Source organism: Arvicanthis niloticus, chromosome 25, assembly GCF_011762505.2.
Source record: "Arvicanthis niloticus isolate mArvNil1 chromosome 25, mArvNil1.pat.X, whole genome shotgun sequence".
In the NCBI taxonomy this organism is placed as follows: domain Eukaryota; kingdom Metazoa; phylum Chordata; class Mammalia; order Rodentia; family Muridae; genus Arvicanthis; species Arvicanthis niloticus.
In genome coordinates this window covers 37,220,162-37,235,253 of record NC_133433.1, presented here as the reverse complement: position 1 = coordinate 37,235,253, position 15,092 = coordinate 37,220,162, and positions in this window count along the sequence as shown.

Genomic DNA, 15,092 nt, shown 5'->3' with positions numbered 1-15,092 from the left:
ATGTACAGGATGAACTCATGTGAACTTTACTCTTATGATCTATTTCTCAATGCTCAGAGTATAAATTGTCTGATGATCTAAATGAAGCTGACTGTTGCCTAAGACTTCAGACAGCTTCATTCATTGGCTCCATTCTTCCATGTTTCACCATCTCTAGAGCACTGACATGCTTCTTTGTTGGTACGTTAAATTTTTTTTTCATGATTGATGTTTCTGAAGCTGTGTGTCTATAGGAAGCTGTGTGTTATTAATTTGTCTATAATACCTTCTTGTGATCTTTTGCATTTTCATATAATGTACTAATTTTATTTGAATTATATTTGATATTCTTATACTGCTTATATATTTATGGTCTTATTTTTTCAGAATTTGTTTTATTTTTAATATTTTTATTAATTGCCTGAGAACTTAACACAATATGTTTTGGTCATATTCACTCCCACTTCTCCCTCCAGCTACTCTCTTATTCACTCTTGATAATCCTCCTCCCAATTTGTGGCTTCCTCTCAAGAAATCAAACACCATTTCCCATTTGTGTGATGCATATACTCACAGGTGTTGGACTATCCACAGGAGCATTGCCAGTCTACTTGGGCGACATACCAAAAGAAAACTGACTCTCCTTTCCTCAGAAGTCAAGTATCAATATCTTCTCAGGAAAAGAAGCTTCTGAGTCCTTCCCCCACTTAATGCTAGAATATTGGCTGGTTTAATCTTGGGAGGGTCTTATGTAGGACACTTTCTACGTAGTATAAAAGTTAGCAGGGAAAAGCTTCCCAATCATCATCACCACATCCTGTTAACAGATATATATATAGTGTCTCCAGCAATAGGATCTTACCATCAAGCTCTAATAGGCAGCCAAAAACAAACACAATAACAGTATTGTTTTTATGGTTTCTGGGACCCCACCGATCATTAGCTTAGAGAGGGCTCACATATCTAGCAAGCTACAACTTTTGGGGGAGAATATTACACTATGTTGAGTAACTCCAATAAAATAAAAATATGTGTGTGTGTGTGTGTGTGTGTGTGTGTGTGTGTGTGCATGAATGTATGTGTGTGTGTGTGAGTGTGTGTGTGTGTGTGTGTGTGTGTGAATGTGTGTGTGTAAAGGATGATTTTCTTTGTGGTTTTACAAGCAAGTTATTCAGTTTTATTTACCTAGTCAGTTTTCCTAGTCTTTATTTTATTTATTTCTTTAATATTTCTTTCTTATTTACTTCAGATTTGGTTTGTCTCTCCTTTTTTTTTTTTACTACTAAGTTCTTATATAAATCTGTTAATTTGAGATCTCCTTTTAATGTAGTTTTTCTTATAAACTTCCTCTTAGAGCAATATTTTTTTGCTGCATCTCTTTGAAGAAATATGTTCCATGTTTATATCATATTGAAATTATTTTTTTACTAGATTGAACTTTTGATTGTTATCTCTTCTTAAGGTAGAAGTTAGATTCAAATAGTACAACATTTGAAGTATTTAAAATACTAAATTGCAAGTACACACTTGTAAATATCCAATAAATATGGAAAATATCACAAAAAAATACTCTGAGGAAAAATAGCAACAAAGCACTCCAAAATTATGAAGTATAGTGAATGTGAGTGCAAGAATCTCACACTGGTTGTTCCAAGAATCAAAAATAACTGAAATTAAAATATCCAACCTTCTACCTCATGAAAATGGAAAAAAGTAGCCATATTTCATAAAAAATAAGTAGAAAACAATACAGAACATCAGCATGTAATGTTGATTCAGAAAGACAATCATAATTGATGTATCAGTTACATTATTCATGAGAGTTACACTAATTATGAGAGAAGATTGAAACTACCAAAACAAGAAGGAAAATAATTGTCCCAACCCAATTGACATTAGAGATACTGTAAAGGACTTCTGTGGATAATTGAATTGCCATACGTTCCTAAAGGAGATGAAATAGGCAATTCCTAGAAATTTCTATCACTAATACAAACTCAAGTCTGAGGAGAAGAACAGTTAAGTAAAGAGCTTGAAATAATAAATAAGTAAAACTGCCCATACTGAAAATTTGAGTTTGGGTAATTTTATAATTGTATTCAGATAAATATTTAGGAAAATTTGAAAATGTTTATTTATAAAAATTGTCCATGAATACTCTCTAGCTAAATATGGTAGCTCAATATATAAACCCAGCATGTGGGAAACTGAAGCAGAAGGGTTACAGCAAGATTACACTAGATTATATAGTAAATTCTAGGCCAATCTAGACTATAGAAGATTATTTCATCTTAAAAAAAATATGACAACTAAAGAGAAACCAACTCTGTGAGAACAATATTACCTTAATGTCAAAACAAAACAAAGATACCTTAATCAAAGGCTATTGTGCTCATGTAAGTATCCAAAATAAAATGTTTGGATGAAGCATGCATCAGCACATATGTAACAGTATGAAGAACAAATAAATTATATAAATACATAAAGAAATCGCACTTGGCAAAAACATAATATTGCTTTATGATTAAAAATTCTTCAAGTGGGAATTGAGAGAATCCTTCAGCTTTTGAAGGGTATCTACACATAGTAACGGACTTGTATTACTTAAGTATATGATACTGAATGCTTCTTCTTAAGATCATGAGTAAAACTATCATGTCCATTGTCACCCTTTCAAGTATGGACTGAGTTCTTTTTCAGTCAGTCATGCAAAAAATAGAATCACATTTTATTATAAGGGAAAACTTCCTAATTTTTAAATGACACATGCTGGTATACAGAAGAATCTGGAGAAATGCACTGACAATTACTAAAAACAGCAAGCCCAACATGGTTGTGGGACTGAGTAAAGCAATATATAACACTTACTTATATGCTATAGATATGATATAAAAGGAAAAGGAGTTGAGATTATAATTGTACTTGCACAGCATCAAAATGAATACATTATACAAGCTGGTGAGTAAAGGCATTTGTGGACACTCCTGACCACCTGTGTTCAATATTAAGTTGGAAGAAGCTTTCAATTTTATTTACAGATGTTTGTAGCAAATATTAGGAAATCATTATTAGAGTGAATAAAATAGAAATCCGCCAATTCTGCACATAGCAAGTAGATTTTTTATATTAAGAACTAAGAAGGATTAGAAAAATGGCTTAGTAGGTAAAGATTTGCCTTTTATACATAAAACCAGAATTTAGTCCTTAGCATCAACATTAAAAGCCAGATGTAGTGGTACACACAGGTAATTCCAGATTTAGGATAGAGGAGACAATTAGATCCCTTGGTCACTGGCCAGCCATTGTAGCTTAATTGATGAGCTCCCTACCAATGAAGACCACATTTCAGAAGAATTGTAGTGTTTCTGAGGATGATGTATGAAACTGTCCTCTGGCTTGTCTCCATACCTCTGTCCTACACACACACACACACACACACACACACACACACACACACACATCCAATAGAACAATACAAGCAGAAATAAGGATAGCTGCTAACATAGACAGAGGACCTTCAGATTATAGGGAGGATGAAAGTTGTAAAGAATCTTGAATACTAGTCATAAAAATCAATAATAATTTCCCTAGGATTTTAGCATCCTATGAAGGCTTTTGAACATGCAAGTGAATCAGGAACTTACATCTAAAGAGCACACACATTTCATGGAAAGCAAATGCTTACAGGATGTTGCATTGAAAATAGGAACTGAAAGCCACACGCAAAGTGAAGTTTAGATTGGTCCCTATTTTAAGCTTTCTAGGCTTTAGTTTTTAACTGCTACCAATGGCTTTACAAATTTAAACCATTTAAATGATCTTAATATTTTACTTTGTCAGTTGCAATAATCACACTTCAAGTGCTCAATAACTAATGCTACTACCATAATGCATAGCAGAGACAAAGGACAAATTTCTCCTTTCATCAGAAGAAATTTCTTACAGTTAGGATAGCTCAGAGGCTCATCTCCAGAAACTGTGATAATCAGATTTTAGTCAGTTTAAATTTTGTAGACAGAACAGGTGAGGCGCAGGGAATGACAAGTTGTATGCCCACACTTAGTTAAGCACATTTTTCCTAAAACTAAACAATACTGGCAATAAGGCTGTCACTGCATTTCTTTTAGTGGGTAGTGAGAACTATCAGTGATGTGCTCAGGAGGCTGCGGTAGAATTGCAAATTTAAGACTTATTTGACAGTTTGGTGATAGGCTATCCAAAATAAAATAAAGAAGGGCTGGGTATAATTCAACAGAATGCTTACTTGACACACTGGATGCGCATGACTCAATCCCTATCACACAAAAAAAATCAAGTTACTTAGTAAAACTTGAGTAAAGGAAAACTGAAAGGTAATATAGGATGCAAGAAGTTTTGAAAAAAGCATAGAAAATATTAGAAATCAAGGAACCAGCCTGCTTGGAGATTGTCTATTTGAATGTTTTCATTTGTAAGTAGCCTTAATTCTGATCTCTTAGATATAAAATGCATATATAATATACTGACATTCATCTATTGACAAGTATAATTTCTCTGACATTCTCTTATTCTTCCTCTCATAATTTTGGTATCTTGGCATTTTAATATACGTGGCGATGCCACAAGACATTAATAATTAAAACTTTCTGTTCCTCTTTGAATAAAATCAAGACCTCTTTAAAGTCCATGTTCCAATTATATTCATGGTATCTACCCACTCCGAAGTGTAAGTTTGCCTTAGAATAGGAATAATAAGCTGGTAGGTTGAATAAGATAGGCTGAATAGAAGAATGGGTTACAAGTGACTTTCTCCTTCACTGGAAGGAGAAACCATAATAACTATATTAGTCTCTGTATAACAAATCATTGTAAAACTTGGTGAAGAAGTAATTTAAAATATTAGGCTCTATTATATTTGAATAGTCAATAATCAAGACCATATACAGGTAAGATCAATTGTTCTGGCTTTTAGATATCCCCCCATTTACTATGAAACTGGTATTTGACAGATAAAGGAGTATTTCATAGTTTTCCTGTTAAAAAGCATGAACCATTCCAGCTGTCTCATTTTTCCTTTTCTTCAAGAATGTCAAATGACCAGTCATCACTGTCAATAGGCAGAAAGATCGATTTGAATGTATGAACAGTAGCCATTGTGTTTTCACAATGAAAGTCAATTTTTGCATTGAACTCTACATTTTTTTTGATGTGGTGTTCATATCTAGAAGTTTATTTACTTGTATATCATGGAAAATTTACTGTACAATGAATGCAAATTTGACAGAATAAAGCTTCTTATGCACTCATAATTCTGCTAAAATTCTTTAAGGGTATCTCACATTTTTTATTTGATAAAAAACATGTAATTAATATTTACAAAATGAGATTGAAAATATATCAATCAAAGTTAAAGTAAACTGTTATACTACTAAATGCAGTATTTTCTTACAAATTGGGCATTATCTGGGATACTGAAGAATTGGTTCCAGATAATCCCAATACGGTGATATTGGAATCAAGTAAGTCTTCTGGTATGTTTAGTTTTCCACTGCACATAAACATTGTTTATGAGTATGAGCTTATTGAGTATGAACCCCAAAACCAATGTACATAATTAAAATTACTTCATACTCAACCATTGCTAATGATGATCTAAGCTATTGAAAGCATGGTGACACTGGACTTATTGGAAGCAGTACTATTCAGCTATTAAAACCAATGACTTCATGAAATTCTTATCCAAAAAGATGGAACTTGAAAATATCATCCTGAGTGAGATAACCCAGTCACAAAAGACCACACATGGTATGTACTCACTGATAAGTGGATATTAGGCACAAAGCTCAGAATACCCACAATACAACTCACAGATCATATGAAGCTCAAGAAGAAGGAAGACGAAAGTGTAAATGCTTCAGTCCTACTTAGAAGGGGGAACAAAATAATCATGGGAGGAAGAGAAAGGGAGGCCAGGATCACATGTGGGAGGAGACAGGGGGGATTTACAGAAGGTCAGAAAATTGAACAGAGGTGTGTAGCAGTGGGGTATGGGAAACTGGGCGTAGCCACCAGAACTTTCCATACATCAAGAAAGCAAGAGACACCCAGGACCCAATAGGGATGACATTAGCTGTAATATCCAACAAAGAAAAGAGAAAACCTGTAGAGATCATATCCAGAGTTTAGGCACGATCCCCAGGTAAGGGATAGGGCTACCCACCCATCTCCAAAATTTTAACCCAGAATGGCTACTGTCTAAAGGAAATACAGGGACAAAGAGTGGAGCAGAGACTGAAGGAAAGGTCATCCAGAGACTGCGCCACCTGGGGATCCATCCCATATGAAGCCATCAAACCCAGACACTATTGCTGATGTCAAGAAACGCTTGCTGACAAGAGACTGGTATAGCTGTTTCCCGAGAAGCTCTGCCAGAGTCTGACTAATGCAGATGGGATGCTTGCAGCCAACCATCAGACTGAATACAGAGACCTCAATGGAGGAGTTAGGGGGAAGACTGAAGGAGCTGAAGGGCTTTACAACCCCATAGGAAGAACAACAATATCAACCAATCAGACTTCTCAGAGCTCCCAGGGACTAAATGACCAAAAAAAGAATACACATGGGGGAACCCATGGCTCCAGCCACATATGTAGCAGAGGATGGCCTTCTCTGGTATCAGTTGGAGAGGTGGCCCTTGGTACTGTGACGGTTCGATGCTCCAGTGTAGGGGAATGCTTAGGTGATGAGGCAGGAGTGGGTGGAAGGGTAGGGGAGCACCCTCATAGAAGCATAGGGCGTTTGTGGAGGGGAAACTGGGAGCAGGGATAACATTTGTAATATAAATAAATGAAATAACCAATAAAGAAATAAAAAATCATTTCTTGTAGTTCTTTTAATGCCTTGATAAATTCTGCTGCAAATCTATCTGAAACTGGTTTTATTTGGTTATAAGGGTCTTTGTTGTTGTTTGTGTCTGTGTGTGTTTGTTTTGTTTTTGTACTGTCTCAATGTAAAATTTTATTTTTTTATAATTCTATTGAAGTTGTTATCATTTTATTGGTTTATTTTTGGTGATTTAGATAAATTTAGAAATTTATTGACTAACATAATTTATTAATTAACTTAGTGTACATGTTTTTAGAGTTTCCCTTATAATTTTTAAAATTTCTGTTATGCATTGTAATGTTTTCCTGTTCATATCTGATTCTGATAATTTTTCTTTTCTCTTCTTTTGCTTAATTGAGCCAAGGGTTTGTTGGTCTATTTTATCTTTTCCCAAAACTAGCTCTTATATTAGTTCATTCTTTGATTTGTTTTCTTTGGTTCAATTTAAAAAATATTCTGTTTTAATTTGTATTATTTCTTAGGTTCAGACTTAGATTGTTTGTTTTTTTTTTTCTTAAGTTGAACTATTTGTGCTCTTTCTGATTTTTTTTCTTAAGTATGGTCACTTAGAGATACAAATTTTCCTCTTAGGACTGCTTTCACAATGTGTTTTTAGACTTTCTTCATATGTTTTCAAAATCCAGGTGTTGCATACTATATGAATTTACTCATTATAGATATATATCCACAGGTACTTCATGTCTGTTTCTCCCAACTTTCAATATAATGGTTGTTAGCTATTTCATATGCAGATGGCCTAAAAATATTTCACACTGCCCAGTCTCTCAAAACACTCTGTCTCAAAACAATGTTTATAACATGACACACAACTGTGTTCTAAAACCTGATGTTTCTAAAGTGTGTATTTCTATTGCTAAACCAATCTAACAAACAGGTAAAACAACTAAAAAAGCCAGAAAGTTGAACAGGGACAATAATGCAGACACATTGCCTAGATTTCTTTTTAGAACATAAAATCATACATCTTACATTGAATAAGATTAATAGAATATGATTTCTAAGCAAAGGAAAACTTCAGTATGTAAATAAATATAGACAGGTCTTATTGAAGTACTGAGCATTAGGAATATTTTTATGCATACAAAAAGGAGTATTTACATGAAACAGTCAATATTTTCTATAAAAGATAAGCATATTATAAGACCTCAGTAAATTATATTTATTTTTATTATTTAAATTTTATTTATTATTGTTCTTATTTTTACTTATTCAGTTTACATAGCACTCACTGACACCTTCCTAGTCACCCGTCCCATAACCCTTCATCCATCCACCCTCTCCTTCTCCTCTGAGCCAGGGACCCCTTGATTATACCCTTAACCTGGCAGGGCAGTTAAAGTCTCTGTGAGACTAGGCACTTTGTCTTCCACTGAAGCCAGACAAAGCAGCTCAGGTAGAAGAACATATCCCATATACAAGCAACAGCCTTGGGATACCTCTTATTCCAGTTATTTGGGAGCTACATGTAGAACAAGCTGTACATATGCTACCTATGTGTGGGGAGGCCTAAGTTCTACCAGTATATGCTCTTTGGTTGGTGGTTCAGACTCTGAGAACCCAAAGGGTCCAGGTTAGCTGGCTTTTTCTCATCTTGCTGCCTATGGATTCAGAAGTAGAACTCTCAGTTATTTCTCTAGCAACTTATGTGCTGCCATGCTTCCTGCTCTCATGACTATGGACTAAACCTCTGAAACTGTAAGCCAGCTCCATTTAAATGCTTTCCTTTATCTCAGTTGCTGTGGTCATGGTGTCTTTTCACAGCAATAGAACCCTGACTAAGGCAAGCTCTAGTCTTGGGCTATCTTTAGTCTCTTTGATGGTCATTCATTGCTCACACCTCAGTCTAACACCATTCATTCGACAATAAAAAAATTTTTTACAATGTGTTCTTAACTGAATGCTAGCTTCTACTAACCCAAAAGATGACATCAGATGCTATCTGATGACATCACAAAGCATCGAAAACCTATAGCTTTAAATTCCATCACCATTATTTGCTGTCTCTAATGGTGTTCTTGGCAAATGTCTTTACTTATGACTTTTTTTATCCTGTGACTATTAAACATTGTACATACTGTACATATCAGTCAGAGCAGTGAACCTCTATGTTGCTAGGTCATGTTTGACTCATACTAATCTCTCATTCTCACTGTACTGAGAATTGTTTTATAGCTATGCAATGGAAATAAAAATATATAAAGTCTGAGACAAGCTGATGTTTAAAAATTAGTAGTTTATGGTATGTTCCAATTAGCCGAGATAGATAGATAGATAGATAGATAGATAGATAGATAGATAGATAGATAGAATTAACAAATTGATTAAAATAATATAATGTGGATGAAAAAACCTTGGGCAGTGAGTTGAGTGGCTGCTTAAAAAGAGGGTGTTTTCTGGCTGTGGAGCAACAATTATCTATGAATAGCTACCAAAGTACAAAATAATAAATTGAGTTGTCTCAAAAATACAAACTGTATCTTGACCAGTGAAAGAATGAAAGTTGTAAAAAATCTTATGATTTCAAAATAATTGCATTAGTATCAATCGAGAAAGTGTTTTAAGTTTCTACCATGGATCTCCGTTTGGTGTGATGAGATAAATGTAATGTTGATCCTAAACTTGAAGGAATAAATGAGAGATAGTCAGTCAGACAGACAGACAGACAGACAGAATCAATATAGAGAACTAAACCTCACTTTGAACTTAGTCCAAAAGTTGAAATAAAATTGAGGATACAACATATGACTTTAGATAACAAATTCTGTTGAGAGGTACAGTCCAGCAAGACCCTGAGTGTATCCCAGAAGGCTCAGCCAGTGAATCATTGTGGCAAGGACACCACAGACTCAACTTAGCAGCCAGGGCACTATGCCAAGCTTGAGACTGAAACCACTAGACTCAGCATTAGTGAGCTGTGTCCTGCGGGAGGAAATGCAATTCTACTGTAAAGAATGGCCTGTGAGGTGGGATGGAGCAGAGACTGTGGAAATGGCCAACCAGTAACTGGTCTAACTTGAGACCCACCACATGGACAAGCCCCAATCCCTAACACTATTAATTTCACTCGACTTAGGTTCATTTAAAATGCTGACTTGTTTAAATGCTAATTTTCATTGTTGGCTCCATATAAATTTTGAAAATATTTTTTACGGAAAAGTGTCATTAACATACTTAACTCTTTTTTAATATCTGTCCAGATTTTTCCCCAATTAGCAATAAAGAAAAACTTCTTACTGAGAATAATGATGTATTTATTAATTTTGAAAACTCTAAAAGCCTAATTATAGCTTACATGCCATATGTATCCTTTGTTCTTAATTACTTTGGTCATTATTTTAATCTTTATTGTGTAGTCATTAATTAGAAATCCTGGAGCTTGGCATCTGTAGCATATGTATCATTAAGACTATTAACATTACATTCTATTTTACTTCCCATGCAAATTACTTGCAAAGTCAGGTATTTTATATTTCCTGAAAGGTAAGAGACATACTCTGTAGAGCCAAGTAATTTTTAGTATATTTAAAATCCAATGTATTATAACACATTTTTCCTAAATGTTCAATGAAAAAGAATCAGATTTGGCATATATGTTATTATACTTAGGAGTCACAGCTTCTGCCCTCACAAGCCAAATTCATCATCTCATCTTCAGTAAACCAAAAATGACCAAATTAGTAGTGAAAACAGAAATCAGTGTTTCAGTCAGTGTGACTGTATTGTGAAGGGAAATGAGAGACAGAAAATCTATTGGACTCATTCTACTTCAATCCCTCTCCAGGCCTCTAATGTGAGGTTATGGTTAACCAAAAGACACAAAATATGAATCGCTGCCTTCTGGCTAAGGTGTGTTCCCCACTGGCTCCACTATAAGTCTCTCCTGCTGGTCACCTGACAGGTTGTGTATCATTCTTGAGGAGATAAATTCTTTCTCCCTGGGGCTTCAGTGTTAATAGTGCTTCAGCAGTTTCTTCTTCCATTTGTAGGTCTCCTAGGGAATAATATTTTGGGGGATATATTTATTAAATCTAATAACTAAAGAGTGAAACATAAATGTGTCTTTTGTATATATTCATTTCAGTCAGGCAGATAGTTTACATGTGTCCTTATTAATCCCTTTAAAAAACCATAACTAACCTAGATGCTGTTTATAGTAACAAGATTGATGATTTTCTCTATTTATAATATTATATACATTTTCATGTCATGAGTGGCAACTTGCTGAATTTTTGAATGATTCATAATCTTATAATATTTAAATATAAAAATAATTGAATGTATTCAAATTAATTGAATTATAAACGATTATTCAGCCCCAAAACACTTTGAAATTCTGAAGGTAAAAAAAATTCTACTTCAATAGTCTCTTTTAAGAATATATTCAGATAGACATTATTGTATATTTTAAATTACAGTTCATTTTATATAATTAATAAAATTACAATGACATTTATATTTTTCTTTAGTAATACAGAATTATTCTTTGTGGAATTTAGAAGGCAAGTAGTGTAGAAAAGAGAGCTATCTTTGAGTCTGGATACAAACAAAAAATGCAATGGGATTATGGGAAGAGGAAGGCATCTTTACCCCACGATCTGATCAAAGTTTCTCAATAGTTGAGTCATGAATTTAAGTAAATTTAACAACTTTTCTGTTAGAATTATCTATATACAGACATTCCTTTTATATAGAAGTTTTTAAGTAAAAATGTTAAAAACAATGTCAATTCATAAATAAGCATTTTCTCCTCTTCAGTCTGTAAAACAATTATCTGAGAGTCTGAGAAGAAACTTCATTTACTGTAAAACACATGACTTAATTGATTAAAAAATATGTGGTACATTTATAAAATAGAGTATTACTCAACTATTAAAAAATAAGATCATGAAATTTACAGGTAAATGGGTGGAGCTGAGGTAAACCAGATCCAGAAAGACAAACATGATATGTACTCCCTTATAAGTGGATATTAGCTGTAAAGAAAAGGATAATTTTTCTCCAATTCACAGACTCAGGGAAGTTAAGTAACAAGAAGGGCTGAGGTGGGGACACATGGATTTCCCTGGGAAATAGAATAAATTTCATGGGTGGGCCTGTGGTAGGTAGGGATGGGTACAGGAGTGAACAGTTGGGCAGGTAGAGTAAGAGAATACTGGAAAATACAACTGAAACTGTCTTGAAAAGAAACCTAGTGCACTGAAAACAAAGTCCCAGGAAATCTATGAAGGTGACTCTAGGCAAAACTCATAGTAATGGGAGATATGGAGCCTCAACTGGCCATCTTTTTAAATCAGGCATGCATGCAGTAAAGGGATCAGGACACCCCAGCAATCACAAAACCTTCTACATACAATTTATCCTCTTTTCAAGATGTTCTGGGGTACAGCTGTCACAGAGCATCTGAGAATGGCCAACCAATGACTGGTCCAACTTGAGACACATGTTAGGAGAATGGAGTCCATGTCTGACATTGCTTGGAAGGCCAGGAAATAGAGGCTGGCTAGCTCAGGGACCTAGGATAGATGCAAACATGACTTGCATAAACAAACAAGCAAACTAGTAAATAAATATCAAAAAATCAAATAGACAGTTTCTAATGATGCCTTGCTATACTTATAGACCACTGCCTAACATAATTATCATCAGAGAGACATCATCAAGCAACTGATGAGAGCAGATCTACTGCCAAACATTAAAAGAGCTCAGAGAATCCTGTGGAAGAGCAAGAAAGGATGTGGTTAAGATCTCACAAAGAATATAAAGCTCATTTAGAAAAAAAACTCTATACACTCCAGAAAAAAACCACTATTTTTACAATGATTTATTTCAAAGCATAAGTACACGTAAAAACAATCAATTCATTTAGATGTTTAAACCAGACACAATGACTCTATGAAATTTCCCACTACACCTGGGTCATATGGTGATTCCTGTGAGGACTGTACATAAATATTTACCCTGGTTCTGCTGTTAGGGGCTTTTCTATCTCTGAAACAAAACAAAACAACCAAACAAAAACAATTAAGGTGAAACTGAATTCTAAGAGATATTCTTAAAACTAGATTCTAAAATATGTATTAATTGCCTAACTACTATAGAAGAAAATACTAAAATTTAATAGGACCAATAAGATACCATAAAAATAGGCCTGAAAAAAAGGACAAGAATTAAGTCACTAAAGACAGTTTTATTTTGAATTTTTTCTTCTCTCCTATATTACATACTGACTGCAGGTTCCCCTCCCTCCTCTTCTCTCAGTCCCTCTCTTCTACCTCTACTTTCCCACAGATCCACTCCTACTCCTTCCCTTCATAAAAGGGCAGATTTTCCAGGGACATCAACTCTCTTGACAACCAGGAAGTGTTTTCTATTGAGTATTGCAAACAGTACAAAGCTGGGATGCAGAGGTAATGTGTTCCTTTTTGAAGCACATGGATTAGACACCCTGGTATGAGGAACGTGGTTCACTCTAAAAGTAGTTTTTGTGTAACAGTGAGTAAATATGCTTCTGAAAGGTTTCTGGGGTTCAGTCTGTTGAGGTTGCCCCCCCCCACACACACACCACTTCAGTGCTTCATTGAATTCTTTAGTGTCTCTCTCTGATCCTTCCTCATGACTCAGTTTATCAACAGCTGGATACTTAGCTTCCTGCTAGTAGTCTTGGATTGTCTCTTGATACTTTCTAGCTTTTCTTAGCTAGCCAGTTTAATAAAAAAAAATTTTACTTTTGAGACAGGAATCATATGATGTAAAACACAATAACATCTGCTGATTTGCAGATAGACTCAGAACAAAAATGTGTGTTCTGTGAGTGAGCTTTAGGAATTTGAGAAAAATGCATGGGGCTGTTATACCCCTGTCCATTGTGTGACACACAAGAAAGGGGAGAGAATACACCACTGTATTATATTATTTCTACCAAATAAGTGGAGTCATTGATCGATCAGGGCTACCAGACAAAGACTCAGGGGCCTTTTTTCTTCTGGCCACTCTAAGTAGTGTCTGAAGCAGGTTTAGAAGCACAAAAATACTTGAGTCAAGTTACAGTTAAAATTCTTTTGTTAAGGGTCCAAAAAAAAAAAGCCCACTGTCTTTTATTTTTTAACTGTGTTGTGTTTTATTTATTTATTTATTTATTATCAAATCATAATTTTTACTTTTTAACACAGGGTTTATAAACACAAAAATGCAGGATGTGGGGAAGAGGATGACACAGGAGCATAGGTGTTCAGGGGGAGTACAGATATCTTTCAGAACAGGGTATCAGCTGGGTAAAGGTTCAGGGGACAAGTCACTATGACTCTGCCTATGATTCACTTGGCCTTATATAAGTTGGTACTATCCACCAAGGCTGGCTATTTACAAGGTCTATGACTACTCAGGCTGGTAAATTTCCACAAAAGCTGCCTGCTTACAATAGCTTATAGCCATCTGTTTCAATGTTTTTTCACAGAGACCTAAGACTTTGTTAGCAGGCGTGTATGTCAGGCTTATTGCTGATTTTAGGCTTATGGCTGATTTTGGGCCTTCATTGTATAAGCAGGGCTTCCCCTGACATCTCCTCCCTTCTACAAGTATAGAAGGGCCATGGCGATTCTAATCTTGCCAAGGCAAGGATAGAGGCCTGACCTCTAGTAATTAAAGGGGACCTTGTAATGGCTCCAGTCCTCCTGTCGTTGTCCAGTGAGGCATGAGGGTCATATCCATCCCAATATCTTTTTCCTGGAGAGGGGATATTTTTGACATCAACTCCTATGCAGCCAGGCTTGTCCCTCAGGAAACCCAGAAACATATTTTTAACTTTTTTATTTATATTCCCTTGCAGTGCTTAGCCTCACAGCCTAAGCAAGAATTCAGATCGCCAGTCAGAGGGGGTTCTGGGTGGCCCTTCTCTGCTTGGTCTAGGGGCAGAAGTACCCTCTTTTAGGTTGGGTGGAGATGGGACTTGGGAGCATCTTGGATAGAGTAACATCCTCATCTAGAGTCTTGTGGTCCTCCATAGCTAACTTATGATAATGTATCTGAATAGATTTTGCTATCAGATTATCTATCTGTTGTTTCACAAAGTTAGTCAACCTATTTAAGGCCCAGGGACCAAAAGAAATAAGCAAAAATAACCCAATTAATGATTCTAAGATGGAAGGAAGTAGGGTTGACAATCATGGAGAGGTTGAAAACCAATTCTTGTACAAGCTCTCATCTTTCTCTTTCTCGCTCTGTCTTTTCTC